The sequence below is a fragment of the Erythrolamprus reginae genome, unplaced genomic scaffold (genome assembly GCF_031021105.1).
Source record: "Erythrolamprus reginae isolate rEryReg1 unplaced genomic scaffold, rEryReg1.hap1 H_9, whole genome shotgun sequence".
Classification (NCBI taxonomy): Eukaryota; Metazoa; Chordata; class Lepidosauria; order Squamata; family Dipsadidae; genus Erythrolamprus; species Erythrolamprus reginae.
This window is the reverse complement of record NW_027248537.1, coordinates 111,719-126,104: the sequence shown is the minus strand read 5'-3', so window position 1 is coordinate 126,104 and position 14,386 is coordinate 111,719. Positions and strand designations below refer to the sequence as shown.

The following is a 14,386-nucleotide window of genomic DNA, read 5'->3' as shown; positions in this document are numbered from 1 at the left end:
ATAAAAATGACAAATTAACCTAAGTTTGCTATTTGTTTAGTGCACGTAATTGGATAATTACTTAGCTGTAAACCTAGCTTTGTAGGAATCATTTGAAAATAGTAATATCTATTCAGTTTTATATGATGTACTATCCAGTTTTACTGGAATTTTGAAATACAATTTAATAGTTTTATCAAGATGTACAAGTGCAAGCGCTTTTAGAAAAATATTCTCTATGGAACTGAAGCAAATATAGCAGTATTGAAAATACCGGTAATTCATATTATACAAATGTTGATGAAATTTGAGACTGCATTTAATTAAACTTAAAACTTTTTTCTTTTAAACTAACCTGGACTGAAAGTTTATGGAAAATTTAACTTACCTGTTTGACATAGTATGTCTTCAATAATTAATGATGACTAATCAACATGAAAGTTAAACTAATATTTGTCTAGATTATATGATCAATATCACAACCTATTGGAAGAAGACTGTGCTGGCAATTTCCAATTATTTTTGCCAGAAAAGAACATAACTTTAATAATGTGATTTCATATAAATTGTCTTGTATCCATTTAAGTAAACCATTACTTCAGTATTCTGAGCTATGGCTTTTGGTACATTTCTAGGAACCCCAGAAGCTAAGCCCAACTCAATTATTTTTCCCCTCTGCTTTTAATGCACATGTGTGTGTGTGTGTGTGTGTGTGTGTGTGTGTGTGTGTTTGTGCACATGCATATATGTTTTCAACTTTCAAGTCAGTTTTGACTCCTAATTTTCTTGGTTGGCCATTATCTTTTTACTAGTGTAGACAGACAACGATTGGTCTAAAGCTAACCAACTGGCACCATGCTTAAGAAATAACTAGAGCTCTCGGTTTCATAGAGTTAAAGTGCTATACCAAACTGGCCTTTAGTTTTACTTCTATCTACATCTAATAAATATGGTATGTTAGTATATTATATATTGCTGATATACAGTGATCCCTCCATTATCGCGAGGGTTCCGTTCCAGGACCCCTCGCGATAATCGATTTTTCGCGATGTAGGGTTCCGGAAGTAAAAACACCATCTGCGCATGCGCGCCCTTTTTTTTCATGGCTGCGCATGCGCAGATGGTGGGGTTTGCGTGTGGGCGGCGGGGAAGACCCAGGGAAGGTTCCTTCGGCCGCCTAGCAGCTGATCTGCTCGGTAGCGCAGCAGCAGCGAGGAGCCGAAGAGCGGGGTTTCCCAGCCGCCCACGCAAAGGGGAAACCCCGATCTTGGGCTCCTCGCTGCTGCTGCGCTACCGAGCAGATCAGCTGCTGGGCGGCCGAAGGAACCTTCCCTGGGTCTTCCCCGCCTCCTCGGCTCCTCGCTGATGCCCGCCCGCCGTTTGCCGCTCGCCCGTTCACCTGCCCGCCCGCCGTTTGCCGCTCGCCCGTTCACCCGCCCACCCGCTGTTTGCCGCTCGCCCGTTCACCCGCCCACCCGCTGTTTGCCGCTCGCCCGTTCACCCGCCCGCCCGCCGTTTGCCGCCTGCCCTTTCGCCCGCCCGCCGTTTGCTGCTCGCCCGTTCACCCGCCCACCCGCTGTTTGCCGCTCGAGAGCAAGAGGAAGGAAGAGAGTGACGTCATCGTGGGGAAAATCGCGATATAGCGTTTCATGAAGATCGAGATCGCGAACATCGAGGGATCACTGTATTGGTTTTATCCTTTTAATATCTTTGTGAATTCATTGATTCTTGGACTTACTTTGGCTATGATTTTGGAGGGATTGATGATGTCACTGTAGTGGCATCTGTGATTTATACTTTTAACCATGGACTGGCCTCTGCACTCATGTTATCTATTGCCAGTATGACTTCTGGTGTTTTCAGAATAATTGTTTGTTGTTTGATCAAGTCAGTATGTATATAGATATAAAAATGAAATTAGTAATGCATAGAGTAGGAAGTTTTATAATCCACTTTTATTTGATTGCGAGTCATTTTGTATTTTTTAAAAAAAAAAATCAAATGCTCATTGTAAAATAAATTAAAAAGAGTACTACAATAGTCAATCCTCCCAAGTAAACTAGTCAGGAAATATAAACAGATGAGCTAATTCTACTTTATTGTATGGCTACATTAGTAGAATTGCAAATCTGAAAGTACAAATCTCCCATTGTCACTTTGAACAAACTGATCAATTATGGTGAGTCCTTCCTAGATTTATTTTTCTGACTGTTAAGAACTTGCTGGTTTCTCTTCCTTATGTATGATTATTCCCTATGCAGCATGTCTTCCCTTTATCTCTCAAGGTTATTCCCACATTACAGCGGAAGACTAAAGCAAGATTAAGCATAAAGGGGTAAAAAGCTTAAAAGAGAAGTATTCATTTATAGAAATGTAATCTTTTTAAAAAATATAGAATTTAATAAGTAATACTTAAAAAAATAAAAAGTAAGACAAGATTCCTTGTATTGTAGGTAAAGCTTGGTAAAAGAGAATCTACCTTATTTTAAAGTACAAATACAACGTCTTTAACTCCTATAGAATTTAGTTCCAAATGTTATAATTATATTTTATATGGTTGTTACTAACATGAAAATGTTTAAAATGTTGCTTAGGGAAGCTTATATGTATTTTGATCAATATTCATTGATATTAGAAATGTTTTAAATTTTTAAAAACACTTTCCTTTCATAAAAAGATCATGCAAACAACAAGGCAATAGGGCCAACTACTTTATTCAAGAGAACTCCCAACTCAGTTGAAACCCCCCACTGCAAATTAGAAGTTTAAATTTCAGCTATAAAGCTACCAGAATTCCTCATTAAGATGAACCTTTTCCTAAAGAGAGAACTGTAAGTATCAAATCAAGTTGGTTAGCTTCTGAAAAAAAACCCCTATACTTTTCAGAGTTGCAAGAATTTTTTAAAATAGCAACTGGGATATAGCTTTGTTAGGCCCACATATTATTAATTATTAAACATCAGAATCCCCTTCCCCCCAAAAAGGCTGGATTTAGACCGAGCATTAGAATCATCAAAGTAAAAAGAAATATCTGCTCTTGAGGGTGGAAAGTATATGCATTCCCTTTGGAGGAAATATGTTATATAAATATTACTCTACTACTCAGATCCATACATGCTTTGGGGTACATGGGTCCTATTAATGGAATACGGTCACCTTCCACAAGAAATCCAATATAAGATTGATGACCAAAGGGAGAAACTTCCCTTTTGAATGATATCAAACATGGATTGGGAGCATTTTCAGGGACCATTTGAAATCTGTTTCCACAACAGTGGGTGCAATAAAAATGCTTATTTATCTGACCTCTTAATCTTTAGAGAACTATGGTTCTTTCCAATTGGTGATGATAGAAGAGATGAGTGAATAAAGCTTGTGATTTATAGGTTGCCTCAGAGCTTTATTTTATTTATATATGAAATACAGGGGCTGTCCAACTACAAACTGACACTAAGGGCTTATATGAAAACATCCACAGCAGACTCTAGAACATCACCTTTGGGCTGTGGCGAGGGGGACGTTTGCCCAGGTTCGCCTGGTGCACCATTTGCGGCCCTATCTGGATAGGGAGTCCTTGCTCAAGGTCACTCATGCTCTTATCACCTCGAGGTTCAACTACTGCAATGGGGCTACCTTTGAAGACTGTTCGGAAACTTCAAATTGTGCAAAATGCAGTCGCGTGAGCAGTCATGGGTCTTCCTAGATATACCCATGTCTCTCCAACACTCTGCGGACAGCACTGGTTACCGGTTGGTTTCCAGACACAATTCAAAGTGTTGGTAATGGCCTACAAAGCCCTACATGGCATCGGACCAGATTACTTATGGGACCACCTTCTGCCACATAAATCCCAAGCCTTTTCCAGGTCCTGTCAACCAGACAATGTCATTTGGCGGGACCTAGGGGAAGAGCCTTCTCTGGGGGGGGGGCAGCCCTCTGGAATCAGCTCCCCCCAGAGATTCATACCGCCCCCACCCTCCTCGCCTTCTGCAAGAGTCTTAAGACTCACCTATGTCGCCAGGCCTGGGGCAATTAGATCTTGCCCTCCTGACCAATAAATATGATGCATGGTATGATTGGATTGTCTAATTGAGTAATATATAGAGTTTTTAGCTGTAGTTTTTTAATGTACAGTAATACCTCATGATACGAACTTAATTGGTGCAAGGAGGAGGTTCGTAAGACAAAAGGTTCGTAAGACGAATCATTGTTTCCCATAGGAAACAATGTAAAGTCAATTAATCCATGCAACCAAAAAACCCCCGCAAAAAACCGGCTTTCGGCAACTGCTGGGAAGCGGCGCGGGTGTTTTAAAAGGTGACAGCCGGCCTGGGGGGCTTCCCAGCACCCCCCCGAACCCGGGTTCGGGGGATGCTGGGAAGCCCCCCAGGCCGGCTGTCACCTTTTAAAACACCCGCACCGCTTCGCGGCTGTCTCCTGAAGCCGAACGCGGAAGTTCGGCTTTAGCGTTCGGCTTCCGGAGACAGATGGGAAGCGGCGCGGCTCTTTTAAAAGGTCGCAGCCGGCCTGGGGGGCTTGCCAGCACCCCCCGAACCCGGATTTGGGGTTCGGGGGGGTGCTGGCAAGCCCCCCAAGGCCGGCTGCGACCTTTTAAAACACCCACGCCGCTTCGCAGCTGTCTCCCGAAGCCGAACGCGGAAGTTCGGCTTTAGCGTTCGGCGTCAGGAGACAGCTACGAAGCGGCGCGGGTGTTTTAAAAGGTCGCAGCCGGCCTGGGGGGCTTGCCAGCACCCCCCGAACCCCCGAACCCGGAAGTTCGGCAAAAGTTCAGGGTTCGGGGGGGTGCTGGCAAGCCCGCCAGGCCGGCTGCGACCTTTTAAAACACCCGCGCTGCTTCGCAGCTGTCTCCTGACGCCGAACGCTAAAGCCGAACTTCCGCATTCAACTTCGGGAGACAGCTGCGAAGCGGCGCGGGGTGTTTTAAAAGGTCGCAGCCGGCCTGGGGGGCTTGCCAGCACCCCCCCGAACCCGGAAGTTCGGCAAAAGTTCAGGGTTCGGGGGGGTGCTGGCAAGCCCGCCAGGCCGGCTGCGACCTTTTAAAACACCCGCGCCGCTTCGTAGCTGTCTCCTGACGCCGAACGCTAAAGCCGAACTTCCGCGTTCGGCTTCGGGACACAGCTGCGAAGCGGCGCGGGTGTTTTAAAAGGTCGCAGCCGGCCTGAGGGGCTTCCCAGCAACCTCCCGAACCGAACCCGGGGTTCAGCAAAATTTTGCCTCTTCTTACAAACTTTGTTCGAGTTACGAACCGGCGTTCGGGAGGCTTTTGGGAAGCCCCGCCGCCCGGCTGTGACCTTTTAAAACAGCCGCGCGGCTTCCCAGCAGTCTCCGAACACCGGTTCGTAACTCGAAAAAAGTTCGTAAGAAGAGGCAAAATTTTTCTGAACCCCGGGTTCGTATCACGAGTTGTTCGTAAGACGAGGGGTTCGTATCTTGAGGTACCACTGTATTAGATTTGTTTTGTACGCTTTGTTTCTATATTTATTCTGTGAGCCGCCACAAGTTTTCGGAGAAAAGCAACATACAAATCTAATTATTATTATTATTATTATTATTAATAATAATAATAATAACCACAATAATAATAACTAGAAAAAATAAAAGAAACTAGTAGAAAGAAGATGTGGGGCTTCCAGACCAGCACATTCTGTCAAATTTATTTATTTATTTATTTATTTATTGGATTTGTATGCCGCCCCTATCCGTGGACTCAGGGCGGCTAACAACAGTGATAAAAACAGCATGTAACAATCCAATACTAAAACAACTAAAAAACCCTTATTTATAAAACCAACCAAACATACATACAAACATACCATGCATAAATTGTAAAGGTCTAGGGGGAAAGAATATCTTAGTTCCCCCATGCCTGACGGCAGAGGTAGGTTTTAAGGAGCTTACAAAAGGTGAGGAGGGTGGGGGCAATTCTAATCTCTGGGGGGAGTTGGTTCCAGAGTGCTGGGGTCGCCACAGAGAAGGCTCTTCCCCTGGGTCGCGCCAAACAACATTGTTTAGTCGCTGGGAATCGTATGGCAGAAGGCAGTCCCATAGATAATCTGGTCCGGTGCCATGAAGGGCTTTATAGGTCATAACCAATACTTTGAATTGTGACCGGAAACTCATCGGCAACCAATGCAGACTGCGGAGTGTTGGTGTGACATGGGCATATTTTGGGAAGCCCATGATTGCTCTCGCAGCTGCATTCTGCATGATCTGAAGTTTCCGAACACTGTAGAGAGCATTACAGTAGTCGAGCCTCGAGGTGATGAGGGCATGAGTAACAGTGAGCAGTGACTCCTGGTCCAGATAGGTCTGCAACTGGTGCACCAGGAGAACCTGGGCAAACGCCCCCCTTGCCACAGCTGAAAGATGTTTCTCTAATGTGAGCTGTGGATCGAGGAGGACGCTCAAGTTGTGGACCCTCTCTGAGGGGGTTAGTGATTCCCTCCCCCAGGGAAATGGATGGACAGATGGAATTATCCTTGGGACGCAAAACCCACAGCCACTCCGTCTTATCAGGATTTATTTTGAGTCTGTTGACACCCATCCAGACCCCAACAGCCTCCAGGCACCGGCACATCACTTCCACTGCTTCACTGACTGGACAAGGGGTGGAGATGTAAAGCTGGGTATCATCTGCATATTGATGATACCTCACCCCATGCCCTTGGATGATCTCACCCAGCGGTTTCATGTAGATATTAAATAGTAGGGGGGAGAGGACCGACCTCTGAGGTACCCCACAAGGGAGCAACCTAGAGGTCGACCTCTGACCCCCCACTAACACCGACTGCGACTGACCGGAGAGGTAGGAGGAGAACCACTGGAAAACAGTGCCTCCCAACCCCTACAGCCGGCACAGAAGGATACCATGGTCGATGGTATCGAAAGCCGCTGAGAGGTCAAGAAGCACCAGGACAGAGGATAAACCCCTGTCCTGGGCCCGCCAGAGATCATTCATCAGAGCGACTAAAGCAGTTCCCATGCTGTAGCTGGGCTTGAATCCTGACTGTTGAGCGCCTAGATAATCAGCTTCTTTTAAGGATTGCTGGAGGTGGAGTGCCACCACCTTCTCAACAACCTTCCCCATGAAGGGAAGGTTGGAGACTGGGAGATAGTTGTTAAGAACGGCTGGGTCCAGGGAAGGCTTCTTGAGGAGGGGGCGCACAAGTGCCTCCTTGTAGGGATCTGGGAAGGACCCCCTCCCCAGAGAAGCGTTGACAATCTCCTGGACCCAGCTCCGTGTCAACTCCCTGCTGGCCGAAACCAGCCAGGAGGGACACAGATCCAGCAAACAGGTGGCGGAACTCACAGCTCCAATGGCCTTGTCCACTTCATCAGGTATCACCAGATCAGTACCACAGGGCTCTGTCCTGGATCCTGTACTCTTTAACATCTTCATCAACGACTTGGACGAGGGAATAAAAGGGGAACTAATAAAATTTGCAGATGACACCAAGCTGGCGGGGGTAGCCAACACCCTTGAGGACAGGCTCAGAGTACAAGAAGACCTAGACAGACTATCACAGTGGGCCCATACCAACAAAATGAGGTTCAACACCAACAAATGCAGAGTCCTCCACCTCGGCAAAAAGAACCCTAGACATACATACAGCCTGGGAGATACCCCACTCAGCAGTAGTGACTGCGAAAGAGATCTTGGAGTCTTGGTGGACAATCAACTAAACATGAGTCAGCAATGTGCAGCAGCAGCCAAAAAAGTCAACTCAATCCTAAGCTGCATCAACAGAGGAATACGCTCCAAGACCAGGGAAGTACTAATACCACTCTACTATGCCCTGGTCAGACCCCACCTGGAGTACTGCATCCAATTTTGGTCACCTCACTACCAAAAATACATCGAAACTCTGGAGAAGGTGCAAAAAAGAGCAACCAAAATGATTAGGGGACTCGAAACCAAGACTTACGAAGAGAGATTGAGAGAACTGGGCATGGACAGCCTAGAAAAAAGAAGGTCTAGAGGGGACATGATAGCAGTTTACAGATACTTGAGGGGTTGCCACGGTGAGGAAGGGGTCTCTTTATTCCCCAGGGCACCAGAGGGCCGGACGCGGAACAATGGTTGGAAGCTGACCAAGGAGAGATTCAACCTGGAAATAAGGAAGAACTTCCTGACAGTCAGAGCGATCAACCAATGGAACTGCCTGCCAGGGGAGGTGGTGAACTCCCCAACTCTGGACACCTTCAAGAGGAGATTGGACTTCCATTTGGCTGGGGTGCTGTAGGGTTTCCTGCTCAGGCAGGGGGTTGGACTCGATGACCTAACGGTCCCTTTCAACTCTATTAATAAATAAATAAATAAATAAATAAATAAATAAATAAATAAATAAATAAAACTCTTCCCAGACAGATGGACAAGTACGAGCCCCAGTCACCTCGACTGACTCGTTGTCAGTCAACTCTGTTTCCCAATTGGAGTCGAGGTCCACCCGGATCCGAGTGATTTTATCAGCGAAAAACGTGTTAAAATCCTCGGCACTACTCTGCAAGGGAGTTTCAACTCCCGGAGCAATAGGAAATGGTCTGACCATGACAAAGGTAACACTTCTAAGCCCCTTAGTCTCAGACCATTACTCAATTGCTCAGAGAGGAATACCATGTCGGGTGCGTGCCCTCCCATGTGAGTCGGACCCTGTACTACTTGGGTCAGGTCCATGGCTGTCATGGTGGCCATGAACTCCTGTTCCAGTCCAGAGGTTTCGCCGAGTGACGGCAGGTTAAAGTCCCCCAAGACAATAAGTCTGGGGAACCCCACCGCCAACCTGGCTACCTCCTCGAGTAGCACAGGCAGGGCTTGTGACACGCAGCTGGGAGGCAGGTACGTGAGAAACAAGCCCATCTGAACCCCTAAGTCCAACTTCACCAGGAGGGAATCGTAACCCGCAATCTCTGGAGCAACAAGTCTATGCAGGCAAAGGCTCTTCCTGGCTATAATAGCCACTCCTCCCCCACCTTCCCTGGGGTCGAGGCTGATGCCATATCTGAAACCCGTTTGGGCAAATTTCAGAGAGAGGAACTCCTCCCTCCGGGCCCAGCCAGGTTTCAGTTACAATGCCAGGTCGGCCTCCTCATCCAGGATCAAATCCCGTATGAAGAGAGCTTTATTTCCCACCAACCTGGCATTGAGTAGCAGCAGCTTGAGCCCAGGGCCAGAATTACACTCGTCACCAGTATTCTGGGTTGAGCTCACGGAGCCGGAACAAGAGATCGTTATTAAGCAGTGATTCCCGCCTTCTCCTGGAACGGCTAGCTCCGTGGCTCCCGCCATATCTGCCTCTCCCCAAATTGAAAACATAACCAACAGGCTCCACAAATATCCTACTCTAAAATATGGAGAAAAACCATAATTTCAAACCCTTCTGAAATGCCATCATAGTAAGAAGCACATAAATTTCAGTTTCTATTGCAGAGGGTTGGGACCATAATAGAGAAGGCAGTCTTCTCATATCTCTTGTTTAACTTGTTGATGCTCTCATATCTCTTGTTTAACTTTTACATGCAGGCAACTTCATTGGATGAAGTTATTCCCTCAACACAGGCTTGGGTAGTATTTTCATGATAATCAGCATTGTATCTTGACCCCAAGGGATGCTCCAGAAGCCCAGTCTCATTAGAAAAGTATAGTTATAATAATAAAGGGCAGCTCCTTATTACAGTGCTTGATATGTCTTGTATTTTAATGTCACATACAGTATGCATCTTGTATCCACTGCTATTGTATTGCTGCAATCTATTGCTACAATAAGCACCATAAGAAAGGTTTTCATAAATAGGTGTGGAATTGATCAGGTACCCTGATCTGCCATTTCCTAAGGCTCTACAAACATACCAGGAACCCCTGTGTCCTGATGACCGAGAGCGTGGTCAGAGGACCAATCTTGCACAGCCCCAGGGGAAGAAACTTGTAGATTCTGGACCTCCTCTTGCCAGGTTACTGTAGCTGTTTTGGCCAATTTCAGTTGATGCTGGGCTTTGGCAAATTCCTTTTCAAGAGCTCTGAAGCAGTGCTCAGCATCCTTAAAGGCAGGTGAGTGCATGTACTGGATCTTTTGGCCTTAGATTGTTTCCAGAATTCCCTTGGACAGGGTCCCTTCCATCTAACCACCAGCCGAAGTAGTTGGCATCTCTCCTGCAGATGTAGATGGTCTGGCAACCAGGAGGACCTTTGTTCTGGATAAATGTCAATGCAGAGAGTAATCTGGCTTTGGTTTACAGCAATGATGATACCTGCAGCTCTCCAATGGAGTAATATCTGTGAGGATATTAATTCCTGTAACTCAGTTTAAATTATAGAGATAGCCAGACAAAATGGAGTAGGGACTCCTGAAAAGTCTTGTAAAGAATATTTGGAAATACAGTGGTACCTCAAGATACGAACCCCTTGTCTTACGAACAACTCGTGATACGAACCCGGGGTTCAGCAAAATTTTGCCTCTTCTTACGAACTTTTTTCGAGTTACGAACCGGTGTTCGGAGACTGCTGGGAAGCCGCGCGGCTGTTTTAAAAGGTAACAGCTGGGCGGCGGGGCTTCCCAGAAGCCTCCCGAACGCCGGTTCGTAACTCGAAAAAAGTTCGTAAGAAGAGGCAAAATTTTGCTGAACCCCGGAGGTTGCTGGGAAGCCCCCCAGGCCGGCTGCGACCTTTTAAAACACCCGCGCCGCTTCGCAGCTGTCTCCCGAAGACGAACGCGGAAGTTCGGCTTTAGCGTTCGGCGTCAGGAGACAGCTACGAAGCGGCGCGGCTCTTTTAAAAGGTCGCAGCCGGCCTGGGGGGCTTGCCAGCACCCCCCCGAACCCCGAACCCGGAAGTTCGGCAAAAGTTCGGGGTTTGGGGGGTGCTGGCAAGCCCCCCAGGCCGGCTGCGACCTTTTAAAACACCCGCGCCGCTTCCCATCTGTCTCCTGAAGCCGAACGGCAAAGCCGAACTTCCGCGTTTGGCTTCAGGAGACAGATGGGAAGCAGCACGGGTTTTTAAAAGGTCGCAGCCGGCCTGGGGGGCTTGCCAGCACCCCCCCGAACCCCAACCCCGGGTTCGGGGGGGTGCTGGGAAGCCTCCCAGGCCAGCTGTCACCTTTTAAAACAGCCGGAAAGCCGTTTTTTTGCGGGGTTTTTTTTGGTTGCACGGATTAATTGACTTTACATTGTTTCCTATGGGAAACAATGTTTCGTCTTACGAACTTTTCGTCTTACGAACCTCCTCCTTGCACCAATTAAGTTCGTATCATGAGGTATTACTGTACAAAGGGTGGTGTTTGTCACCCAGAATTCTGGGGAGCTACACACTTACTGCTAGCAAAAGGATCTCTGCGCAAGACAGAGGCTTTCAGATTGGAGCTGCTGCCCAATAGTCACCATTCTGAGCGTAAACGGCATCTGCAATAGCGAGACTCCTCCCATCACTCAGCCAGCTAGCAATTAATTTTCAGGAGCTGCAATAGCCACTTTGGGTCATTCGTTCTGGCATTAACTTTGGCGCGCAAAATGGTGAACACTAGTGAGCTGATATCTCTCCGCAGTTCCACTAAGTGATTTATGGTTGGGAGGCTTCCTCAGGTAGCAGAAACAGCTGAGCAAATAACAATAATATCACTGAGTCGCTGACTAAAGTAATAGTAGAGTATAGCCCACGGAGGGTAGGGATTCCAAGCTGGCACTCACAGTGTCGCTTTGCAAGCTACCTTGTCACTTGGCAATTAATGCAGCAAGGAAGCAAGCCACTCCCAGTGCCTCATAGCTGAAGCACAACTCAGTGTAGCCCTCAGGTCAAGGACTCCTATTGTTGTCCTTGTCTAACACGGCTGCTACTCAAACTGAGAGTCCAAATACTTTAGTTGTTATTAAGAAACTGAGGATAAATTATTTGTGTCCCTTTCTCAACTGAGTTAAGAGAACTGAAGCAGATCAAAGCCAATGGAACAAGAGAGGCATGACCATGACTATTTGTAACTCAGTCCCTTAGCAATGGCAGAAATCCCATACTTGGACTCTCAAGCAGCGCATAGGAGAAAAATCATTCACACATCTTTTCATAAAGTCTTCATAACTGCTTTTCATTTACTTTAATATACCAATCAGAGAAGTTGGATAGATTCACTTAGACCATTTGAAACAAAAAGGTCATGGCTAATGTTTCTCTTCCTCAATCAGATTGCTTTAAGGACAAGCAGGCATGGTTCCAACTTATAGATAGAGCAATCTCTTATTCATACTTAAAATGGCAATTATTACATAATTTTATGTACTACCTTTTCCATAGAAAAATATGTGACATGAATTCAGAATTAACCTGCTAAAGAAAGAAAATGAATGTAAGAAATAAATTGGAGGCGAAACTATATATGGATAGTCTTCAACTTATGATCCCAACTGACCCCAAAATTTGTTAAGTAAGACATTTGTTAAGTAAATTTTGCTCTGTTTTATTACCTTTCTTGCCATAGTTGTAAGTGAATCACTGTAATTGATAAATTAATCTGGATTTTCCATTGATTTTACTTGTTAGAATGTTGCAAAAGGTGATCACATGACCTTGGGACATGGCAAATATGAATTTGTTGTCAAGCATCTGAATTTTGATCATATAATCATGGGGATGATGCAAAGGTTGTAATTGTGCAAAATGTAAGTCACATTTTTTCAGTGCTGTTATATAACCCATTCATTTAGCAACTGCTCAAATTTACAATAGCACTGAAAAAAAGTGTCTTATAATCAATCAGACCACCTGGTTACAATCATCACAATACCCCCACAACCATGTGATCAGAATTGTCAACTTGCATTTATTTACAACCGTTGCAACATCCTGGGGTCATATGTTATTTGTGACCATCCCAGCCAGCTTCTGACAAGCAAAGTCAATGGGAAAGCTGATTGCCTGATTTGGTAACAACTGCAGTGATTCACTTAACTATGGCACAAAAGGTCATAAAATCAGGTGCAAATCATTTGAGAACTGCTTTTCTTTGCAATGGTCATTGTAATCTCTGTCATGGTTGTAAGTTGAGGTCTACCTGTAAAAGATTCTGAAAAAAGTCTAATCAGGATGGGATCCCATTAAAAAATCGTTTAATATAATTGATGAAATGACTTTCAAGTAATTCTTTATGAGACAATTATTACTAATTGAGGGAGATGGATAGTTCAGAAATGTGAAAAATAAATAAAATGTGCTGGTATTTTACTAGCCAGCTTCTTGAGAACAAATCAAAACTAAACTTTGCAACAGATTAATTCTGTTATGGCATTATTTTTAAGTTACTTCACCAATAAACAGCTTTGAAAGGCTATAAATTTAATGCGTGTTTTTCAGGAGCAAAAGTAGCTAGAAAAAAACTTTCTAAAATAATTTGTATTGAGGAAAAAAAGGTTACTCATTAGTTACTGGCATAGTTTTTACATTGCCAAAAGCTACTGTTTTATCTTTGGAAAGAGTGGATATAACACTTGAGCCAAACAACTGAAAGGATTACAAGCAAGTTGCTTAAGATCTGCAGACCACACACAGACGCAACATTGGCTATAACTATACCATGGGCAGGTAATTGTTTAATCGTTGTTTTTAAATTTCACCAGACATTATTTTTTCATGTACTCCATTTTAATTTTAAGGGTTTGTTTTAAATGAAGATACAAATAGACTGGATAGTGATAAAGAAACTTTTAACAGACTATTGTCATGAAATTTCCCTAAATTTTAACACATTTTCGCAAACTTATTTTTGAAATGTTGGTTTGTCTTTACAATAAACACTATGGAAACAATGAGGCAAGGACTTACATTAGCAAGAATTAAGGCAGAATGTTGATGATTCACTTATCTTTGTGTTTATGTATAGTTAAGAGGAGGTTCAAAAGCATTTTTGTGAATACATGTATATACGTGTGAATTGAATATCAAGTTATAAAACGGGCAAATGTGAATAGGTAAGTAGTTTGATATTAAATGGTGCTGAATATATAAGTGTATCCTATTCAATAAAAACCCCCATAAACAAACAACAAAATAGTGGCAAAAACTGTTTGCCAGAAAACCAAGAATGAAACCTTTTCTATATATGGGGACTCTAAACTATCCTCATCCATATTTTTTCAATATTTTGAAAAATGATGTGAGGTAACTCTCTCCAATAAGTATACTTACTCAAATTAGTTTTTCTTATAGGCAGATGTTCTAGGAATAACATAGAAGAGTAAAAAAAAAAGACATTTACATTCATTAATTCTTTTCCTGCAGCTTATTGGATGTTTTGACAAGCAAGATTTCTTTTAGGCAAATTAACTATTAAGTGTCACATAATTTTTTGGTCAGAAAATAGTAAGACAAAGTGTCAGGAGTGAAATGGGATCACACAACTCTAAAATGCAA

The 14,386-nt window shown here is 44.4% G+C and overlaps 1 protein-coding gene across 1 annotated transcript in view; it reads right to left on the bottom strand.

Moving 5' to 3' along the window:
- LOC139155896 (teneurin-3) overlaps positions 1–14,386 on the bottom strand; it is a 155,878-nt gene that overhangs the window by 48,215 nt on the left and 93,277 nt on the right. The gene's annotated exons all lie outside the window — the stretch shown is intronic.